Consider the following 9,990-nt stretch of genomic DNA (forward strand, 5'->3'; position numbering starts at 1 on the left):
AGACCTGTTGAGTAAACAAATGTTCTCTAACACAGAAACAGCAAGAGATGATCAACAGTATCACTGTTTTAAGTTCCTAAATTTTGGGGTGGTCTGTATGCAGCAAAAGATACTACAGCTCTATACTCAAGCCATTTCCATCTACAGAGCAGAGTGCCTGGCCTTTTAATACCCCATCAGGATGTGTGTGGTCCTGGAGGCACTTCTCCCAGGCTGCCCTGCGCCAAACTGCCATAACCTCAGGGTGCCTAGCTGGCTCAGTTAGTAAAGTATGGGACCCTTGATCTTGGGGTCATGAGTTCAAGCCCCATATTGGGCCTAGAGCTTACTTAAAAAGACAGAAACAAAAACGCAAAAAACTGTCCTAATCTCAAGCAAGCACAGAGGTATATGAGGGACTCGGTATGAAGCATGCTCTCTGAAGAAGAGGAAGGAAGGATAAACATGAAAAATGTTTCTCCAAGAAAATATGGGATCCGATTTCATCTTGAAGACACATGTATTTTTTGGATTGTTCACCAGATAGCTGGATACCAGGGCAGCACATTGCAGACACATTAGAAGTGACAGTCGCAGCAGCGGTGCCTCGAGCAGGGGACATACGGTGGTCTATTGCAGTATACGTTATAAAAACATAACTTCTATTCATATTTTCCATCTCCTTGCAATGTTTGCATGCTTTATAATACATGTAATTTGTAAACTAATGCATACATAATTTATGAACTAAAAGCATACACAGATTCAAGTGTTTTCTCAAAACCTTTTTTACGGGTAGATAAGGTTACACAATCATAGACTGTTAGAGGCCAAAAAGAACAAGGCCTGGCCTGGGAGAACGTGGGCCCTCTCAGGCTGGAACCCCTAGGCCCACTGGAAGCACATTACATTACAGGACAATACAGGTCCTCTCTGGATCATTCTGTTCCACCACCTTATAGTTGCAGATCTACTTGTTGAAGATTTTCTGGCACTTGGTTTTTGTCATAATGCACGGTTGTAACAGGGCTGTCATTGAGACGAGAGCAAGGCCTGCTAGAAAGGATAGGATGCCCAGCCTCCCCAGGACCAACTCTGTTACAGAAACACCCACACTCCAACTGTCTGGGATACCCCTCAGCAACCTAAGGTCACTCTAAAGTGCCGCCTTTAGAAACCTAGACCCAAACACATAGAACCTGGACTAGCAACACATAGACCATCCCTGGCATCATTCCTAAATTCCATCCTGCTTGCACAGAAGGACAACAGTAAGTTCTGACAGGTCCAGAAGCAGATCTGGGCCCCTGTGGGGCCCGGCAACTTGTGCCAGCCTGACTCTGCTTGCCCTCCCTACTCAGGAAGTGCCTGCAGTACTGAGGTTTGAGTATGGGAAGGGAATGGTTGTCCCATCCCTGGCATGGAGGCCATTTAGGTAGGAGCTGGTTCAGCCAACAGGAACAAAGACTCACTCCAGGCAGGGATCATGGAGCTCAGAAAGAATCTGATGAAACCTGGATGTCACCAGACAGAAAACCAGTTCTGAATTCAAGCTTGGAGGCTTGCTGCTCTGAAATCAATACTCAAAAGACAAGTGACGGTGGGAAAGGAAAAGTTGCTTTATTTAGAAAGCTGGCAGGGTGCCTGGGTGGCTCATTAGGTTAAACGTCCGACTTTGGGTCAGGTTATGATCTTGCGGTTTGTGGGTTGAAGCCCCCTGTCGGGCTCTGTGCTGACAGCTCAGAGCCTGGAGCCTGCTTCGGATTCTGTGCCTGCCTCTCTCTCTGCCCCTCCTCTGCTCGCGCTCTGTCTCTCTCTCTCTCAAAAGTAAATAAACAATAACAAAAAAAAAAATTTAAAAACAGAAAAAAAGCTGGCAACCTAGGAACATGGTGGACTAACATCCCAAACACCATCTTCCTTGTCCATGTGAAGCCAGAGAGGACTTTTTTTTTTTAATGTTTATTTATTTATTTGGCTAGAATTCACAAACTGTGAGATCATGACCTGAGCTGAAACCAAGAATCGGACACCTAACCGACTGAGCCACCCAGGTGCCCCGAAGCCAGAGAGTTTTAAAGGGGATAGTGCAGGACATGAGGGGGGACACCGTGTGCAGGAGAAGCTGGTGCTCAGGTGGGTCATCGTACGCTGACATGATGCTGAACAGACATGCTACCATCAGTGCCAGCTGTTTTCAAGTGCAGTCAGGACTTACCTCCGGGGAAAGTCTGATCCTTCATTCCTCAAGGCCAGCCAATTGTCTGCAAAATCTCAAGGAAAATAGTTTGGTTCTGCTACAAATCAAGGGGCTTAGGTCAGCAAGCAAGCAGTGCATAAGCTTGAAGCAAGTTAACTTTTTTTAAATTTTTTAAATGTTTATTTATTTTTGAGAGAGAGAAACAGAGTGTGAGCTGGGGAGGGGCAGAGAGAGAGGGAGCCACAGAAACTTCATCAGGCTTCAGGCTCCGAGCTGTCAGCACAGAGCCCAACACAGGACTCAAACCCACAAACCATGAGATCATGACCTGAGCCGAAGTCAGACACTTAACCGACTGAGCCACCCAGGTGCCCCTTGAAGCAAGTTAACTCTTAAGACTGATTGGTGGGCTATTACATGGGGACCATCTCCCTGGGAAAATCCACCCACACATTCAAAGGTGCAAACAATTTTAGGGTTCACTGCCCTCTGGAAATACACCTACAAACCTCAGATTTAAATTGCCCCTCCCCAAAGTGTACACAGAAGAAGCCCCCATGGCTCTTTGTGATGTTTCCATCCAAAAAGTGACCCTTGACTTATTTTAACAAAAGAGAACTTTTCAATACTCTCTCCCAAAGAGTAGAAACCAAAGTGAGAACTGAAAAAAGATTTTCCCAGGGCACCTGGGTGGGGGTCCTGGGCAGTGGAGGGGAGACCAGGGCAGTCTGGGCCTGGGCCTCCAACCTCAGGCTGGATCGCTGCTGGGCAGCTTGAGATCTGGACAGCATTCCCCTAGAAAATACAATAGGTCAAAAAATTCTCCCAGATAAAATGTAATCACACCCTCTATTTTTCTATAGCAAAAACAAAAACAAAAACAAAAACTTCATGAGAAAAACTCAGTAGGCTGTGAGAAAATTACAGGGAAAAGAAGTTGACTCTGAACAGTAGGGAGAAATGTAGAACAATGTGCCCAATGGGATAGGCAATGTGGCAGGAAAGAGGGGAGGCTCACCTTGAGCCCAGACTAAATAAATGTCAGTTACTGACCCAGGGTCAGGGAACACAGAACTAGCATAGAGAAGGCATTAAAATATTGAGTTAATTAATGTATATGCAAAAGCTATTTAATATTTATACTCACCTGATTATCCCTATTTTACAGTAAGTAAACTTTTACAGGCTCAAAGAGATTAAGAAACTTATCAGGGTCACACAGCTGCTTTACAAGAAAATGGAGGTTCAGACTCAGTTCCTCTGGCATCAAGGCTCTTCTCACTTCACTCTTTTCTACACTAGGTAGGTGGGAACCTGGGAAGAGGGTCATATTGGCATAGCTGTGATGATGGAGCGCTGGAGGCAGGAGAGAGTGCCAAATCTGGGGGACATGGATGCATTGGCCACTTTGGAGATGCACTCTTATGTCAGAGAGTCATTAGCCCTTAACCTAGCCCAAAACAATCACACTCCAGAGTCACACTAACACTTGATACAAAGACAACGTCAAATTTCTGGAAACACAAAACCAAGGATTAGCTGTAATATGCAGTGACCCAACCAAGGCAATACCTGGGAACCTGCTTCAGCCAGTCAGTCTCCCAATCCAATATCCCTCTTATTCCATTAAGCACTTAGCATAGGGCACACTCAGTAAATGTATTTGGAACTATCCAGACACTTAACTTCTGTAGCACACTCAAGTATTTGATTTAAAGTGCTTATTTCTCTACTCACTGGTGGTGTCATAAGACTCCCTGAGGCACTTGTGTTTTGTGGGTTTTTTTTTTTAATTTAAAATTTTATTTTAGAGAGAGAGCGCATGTGAGTGAGGGAGATGGTGGGGGAGAGTGAGAGAGAGAGAGAGAGAGGCTTTTAAGCAGGCTTCACACTGAGCGTGACCTGAGCCAAAATCAAAAGTCAAAAGACAAGAATCAAAAAAATCAAAAAACACTAAACTGACCCAGCCATCCAGGCACCCCAGGCGCTTGCTAAATTTCAGATTCCTTATCTCCTACAGATTCTGATTCAGTAGGTTCTGGGATGGGTCCCAGGAATTTGTATTTCATCAAGCTTCTCAGCTGAGTCTGTGATCAGGCAAGTTTGGGAAAATGCTATTTATGCCAATGCTTCTGTGATCAGAGCTGCTCCTGTTCTTGCAAAAGACTATAGGCCAAGGTTGGCGTGAAGACATCAGGTAGATTGCAGGGGAGGGGTGTGGAGAGTGGCTCTTATGGATATAGCTGCTGAGGAAACAGGAAAATTAGGGCCACAGTGTGGGTACTCTCTATCACCCCAAGTACCCTACCTACCAGTAAAAAAGGTTTTGAGCAAACACTTGAATCTGTGTATGCTTTCAGTTTATAAGTTATATGTATTATAAAGCATGCAAACATTGCAAGGAGATGGAAAATAAATGTGAACAGAAGTTATGTTTTTAAACGTATACTGCAATAGATCACCGTATGTCAAACGAGTGTCTTCAAGATGAAATCGGATCCCAATTTTCTTGGAGAAACATTTTTCATGTTTATCCTTCCTTCCTCTTTCAGAATAGACACTTCAAGAAAAAAGAAGGCCCTCCTCTTTAATCAGACAGCTATTGTGAGCCTGGGGCCAAGTTTTTTGTTTTGTTCTATTTCTGTTGGATTATCTCTGCATAAATGCCTCATTTCTCCACTTTGCTTTGGTTCTGATCCCCAAATGCACATGTGAAACATCGTGAGTATTTTAAAATTTATGCCTGGGCCCCACCCCAGAACAAAGAGATCAGAATCTCTGAGCATGGGGTCCAGTCTGCCAAAGTTTTAGAAAACTCCCCAAGTGATTCAAATGTTCGACCAAGGGTGAGAGCCACTGCTTTAGATCCTTGGCGATCCCAGTGTGCTTGAGGAGTGGCATCAGCACCCCCTGAGGCAGTATTACACATGCCAACCCTCACTCCCACTCCAGGCCCACAGAAACAGAACCTGTATTGTAATGAGATTCCCAGTGAGGCTGCATGCACATTACAGTTGGAGGAGCACTGCTTTGGAATAGTTGATGGTTTTCAACCCTGGCTGCATGGAGGAGTTGATGAAGAATCTTTTAAATGCGCAGCTCTGGGGCGCCTCGGGGACTCGGTGAGTCAGGTGTCCAACTCTTGATTTCGGTTTGGGTTATGATCTCACCGTTCGTGAGTTCCACCCCCATGTTGGGGTTTGTGCTGGTATCGCTGAGCCGGCTTAGGATTCTCTCTCCCTCTCTCTCTGCCCCTCCCCTGCTCATGCTTTCTCTCTCTCTCTCTCTCTCTCTCTCAAAATAAATAAACATTGAAAAAAAATTTTTTTAATGTGTAGCTCCTACCCCAGAGATTTTGATTTACCTGGGATGGGGCCTGAGCACTGGTAAGTTTCAAAAACCCTCCAGGAAATTCTCAAACAGCTAGGGTTGAGAACTACTGTCTTATATAAATGGCATATTGCAATCCCTCATTTTATTTTATTTTTTCTCTAACTGCCCTAACCCTCCTTCTCATGTAGACTCAAAGGCCTTCATCTGCCAACGGGTTACATCTACCAGGCTGCAATAATATAATAAACATTGAGAAGCCAGGACTTACCATTAGATAAACCGCCTGGAGTGTTCTTATTAGGTATGACACAGCACTGAGCATTGCATAAAGTCACAAAGTTGGCCAAAACCCTGAGGCTGCCCAGAAGAACGTTATGTAATGTAAAGCAGAGGTGGGAAGGAGAACCAATGAATTCAGATGGTAATCACTGAGTAAAGTGTCCTGTACCAGGATCCCAGCTGGACTGTGGCAGGTGGTTTAAAGGTGGAGCTCAGGCAATCTGGCAAAGGAATAATACTCAGGATTACCCTCAGGTAGTCTAGCAGAGGAATAAGACCTAAACATATTACTTAAAATAAACTGGAGAAAGAGCTAAAATGTGAGCCCCAAGTCATAGAAAAATGAGAGTGTGCTATTTTATTACAGAGAAGGTTCAAGAAACCCTTGTGGATTAGTGATTTTTACCTGCTTTTTTCAGAGTATGTATAATTGAAAGTATAGAAATGAGGCAGTAAAGGGACTTTCAAGAAGATGATAAAACACCGACAAAGATACAGAGACAAAGAAAACGCAGTAGGAGACCTGATGGCGCTGAGTTAGCCAAAGTTCTCAGACCATGAGGCTAAGAACCTCATTTCCAGAAAAAATTTTTTTTTAATTTTTATTTATTTTTGAGAGCAAGAGACAGAGTGTGAGTGGGGGAGGGGCAGAGAGAGAGGGAGACACAGAATCCAAAGCAGGGTTCAGGCTCCTAGCTGTCAGCACAGAGCCCGACACGGGGCTCAAATGCATGAACCATGAGATCATGACCTGAGCTGAAGTCAGATGCTTAACTGACTGAGCCACCTAGGCGGCCCTCATTTCCAGAAAATTAAGGCATCTTGAGGGCTGCAGGAATGTATCAGTCCATCTAGGCTGATACTCTATCTGTGGGACAAAGAAAAGTATCAAGTTGCTTTTCTCAACATTTTGAGATGGGCAAGCTAGAGAAATGAATTTTAACATGAGAATTTCAGGAACCTTTTTAAAAGTAAGATGGGCCTGAGGGTCTTTGTTCTGTAAAATGTATAAAATTAATTATGAACTGATGCTTCTTAAAGTAGTGCTACTGATACAAGAATAGAAAGACATAGGGAACAAAAATAGAAAACCCAGAAAATGTATTTCTAAATATATGTTAAAGTTTAACTAAAATAAGCTTAGCCTTTGAAATCTGTACAGAATGATTATTCAGTAAATGGTATTTGATAGAAGAAGTGGTAGACTATTTGGGAAGAAACAAAACTAATTTCCTACTTTATTTCCCACAATGAAATATATTCTAAAAGGATTCAAAGGCTAAATTTTCACAATAAGATCATGAATGAACCCAGGAAATACAGATATTTATCTTATTCTAAGGAGAAAAGAAAAATAAATAGGTTTGAATATGTAAAAGTTGTGAGTCCATAAACAAAATTGGAAAGCAATGAATGACCAAATTTGGAGAACAATTTTGTTATATGAAGACTTTCTGTGTATCAGTGGGAAAAAAGAAAAACATCCTAGCAGAAAGATGGCAAAGGAAATAAAGCGGCAATTCACACACACACGGACCCAAACAGAAATGATGACCAAAAACATGAAAAAGTTCAACTTACAGATAACACAAGAAATGTAAACACATTGATAAAATTGAACCATATGGGGTGTCTGGCCAATTGGATGGGGCTCCCAAACGTGGGTCCATGATGGATCGGGTGAAACTGGTGAAAGAATTCATCTGAGGCAGAACAAAGGAGATAGGAATTTATTGAATACACCACAAGGGAGCTGCAGGCAGGACAGCCAAGGAGAGGCTGCCTGCAAGGAGGCAGTGGGAAGGGGCAGCTTTTAAAAAGGGAAGATGAAGGGTACTTGGGTGGCTCACTTGGTTAAGTGCCTGACTTTGACTCAGGTCATGATCTCGTGGTTCGTGGGGCTCTGTGCTGACAAGTCAGAGCCTGGAGCCTGCTTCAGATTCTGTGCTTCCACCTCTCTCTGCCTCTACCCCCTCCCCCTCTCAAAAGTAAATAAACATTAACAAATTTTTTTAAAGAGGGAAAATTTTTAAAGAGGGAAGATGAGGAGGTATGGCATTCTTTCATTCTCCCTTTTTTGGAATTCTCCCTTTTTTGGTAACTAAGCCTGGTAGTAAGCAGCCCATTGGTCAGTTAGAGTTTATGGACATTTTGAGGTGGGTCACCTGATGGGCTTGTCTGTATTCAGCCTGGTGGTGGTCGCTGTGGGCCCTTTCTACATTCCATCCCTCAAGCCTGCTTGCCTAAAAGTAATCTCTACACATAACAGAATAGCAAGAATAATTATTTAATTTCTAATACCCAGGGGAAATAGAGGTATCTATGGGAAGTGAAATGCACAAGGATGGTTTCTGTAAGAGCAAATTTCCCAATGACTGGCACAGTGCCTGGCACGGAGCAGCCTCGCAGGATAGGATGACACCAGGGTTAATACAGGTATTCCAGAGCAGGAGAAAGATCCTGACATTGTCACTCAGTGCCATAGTTAGAAAGAGCTCATCTGCCACTGATAAGGTGCTGGCAGGAAGGTTAATCTTCTCCCCACCCCCTCATACCCCACTCCCACTGCCTCCACCACCCCCCCACCCCCCTGCAACCCCAGGAGCCTGAGTGATGGGAAAAGGATGTTGTGAGCAGGGGTGAGGAGGAAAGAAAACAAAATGAGCAGTTCTCCTCAGATGTCTTGTAGCCAGCTCTGTCAGATTGATTTTCAACGTTTGCTCCTATTTCAACTTTCATCTTTATAGACTGAATGTGCCTTAGTTTTCCCTTTATTTTAAAATTTATTTCAGATGCATACATGCACACATGCACACATACACACACACACAATTCACACATGTGATAGAAACAAAGAGAACGTGGTGATGAGCAAAAGAAAAAGTTCTGCGGTTGTACTGTCCAAAGAGAGCTACTGTTAGCATTTTGGAGGAGTTCCTTTAAGAGCTTTCTAGATATATTTCCATGTAGCAAAGGCAAGAATCACATGCACATATCCCCAAGTTGGGACATCATACATATTGTTATACATAGGCTATCACGTATTGTTATACACTCTGCTTTCCTCATTTAGCAATGCTATGGATGTGTTTGCATGTCAATAAATACAGGTCTGATCACTGTTTCAGTGAGGACATTTTATTCCATGGAATGGCTGAGCCCACATTTATTTGGTCAAGCTCTTGTTGAACACTCAGTTTGTTTCTTTCCTTTTTTTTTTTTTTTAATTTGGAACATGAAATTAGGAGTTTTCTCCCTTAGATTTTATCCTTTAAATAAAATTTTCTCCACACTTATGCTAATTTTCTTAGGATAAATTCATAGGGGTAGAATTTCTGGGTTAAAGGTATTATTATTTCATTATTTTCTAATGTGGTAGATGGAAAATGTTATTTAGTTTTTATTTACTTTTCGTTGATGATTGGCAAGACTTGACATTTTTGGTATACTTATTGGCCAACTGTATTTCTTCTTTTTTGAGTAGCCCATTCATGTGTGTACTTTACCTACTTTTCTGTTTTGGGGGGCTTATTTTTTTTCTGGCTTTACTAGTCTCTTAATATTTTAAGGATATTTAATTTTCAACTGTTACAAATGTTACCAATAATGTCCTCAACTTTTCATTGACAGAACACCGATTCTGGAGTTAGACCTAAGGGATGAGAAATTTTCCTTGTTTTTGATTTTTACCTTGAAAATTATATGTTTTGACATACAGAGATTTTAAACATTTATTTAGATTTGTAAAGTATCTATTATGTGGTTCCTGCCTTTATTTATGTATAGTTCATGGTTAGAGAGGTCTTGAGGCCTCTTTTGGGGGTTTATCACATTTTGAAACATTTTAATTCTGAACAACTAATGTATGCATAAGATAAACACATTTTTTAAAATGCCTTTCTTACACCTGTCTCCCGGTCTTTCAGTTTCTCTAGATGGGTCTCATGGCTGTTGCTGATTCTACCTTTCTGGAGATGGTCTGTACATATATGTGCGTGTGCATGCTTTGTGGAGGATAATTCATAGGGCATTATGCACACTGTTCTGCATCTTGCTTACTCCTCTTAGTGCTCTATTCTTTTTGTGTTCACATGCCTTTAAGCCTTACTCTCACTTTTTAAAAAACTTTTTATCTTGAAATAATTTAAGACTCACAAGCAATTGCAAAAACAGTACAGGGGGTTCCAGTGCACCATCAC

This window comes from Prionailurus viverrinus, chromosome D2, assembly GCF_022837055.1.
Source record: "Prionailurus viverrinus isolate Anna chromosome D2, UM_Priviv_1.0, whole genome shotgun sequence".
Classification (NCBI taxonomy): Eukaryota; Metazoa; Chordata; class Mammalia; order Carnivora; family Felidae; genus Prionailurus; species Prionailurus viverrinus.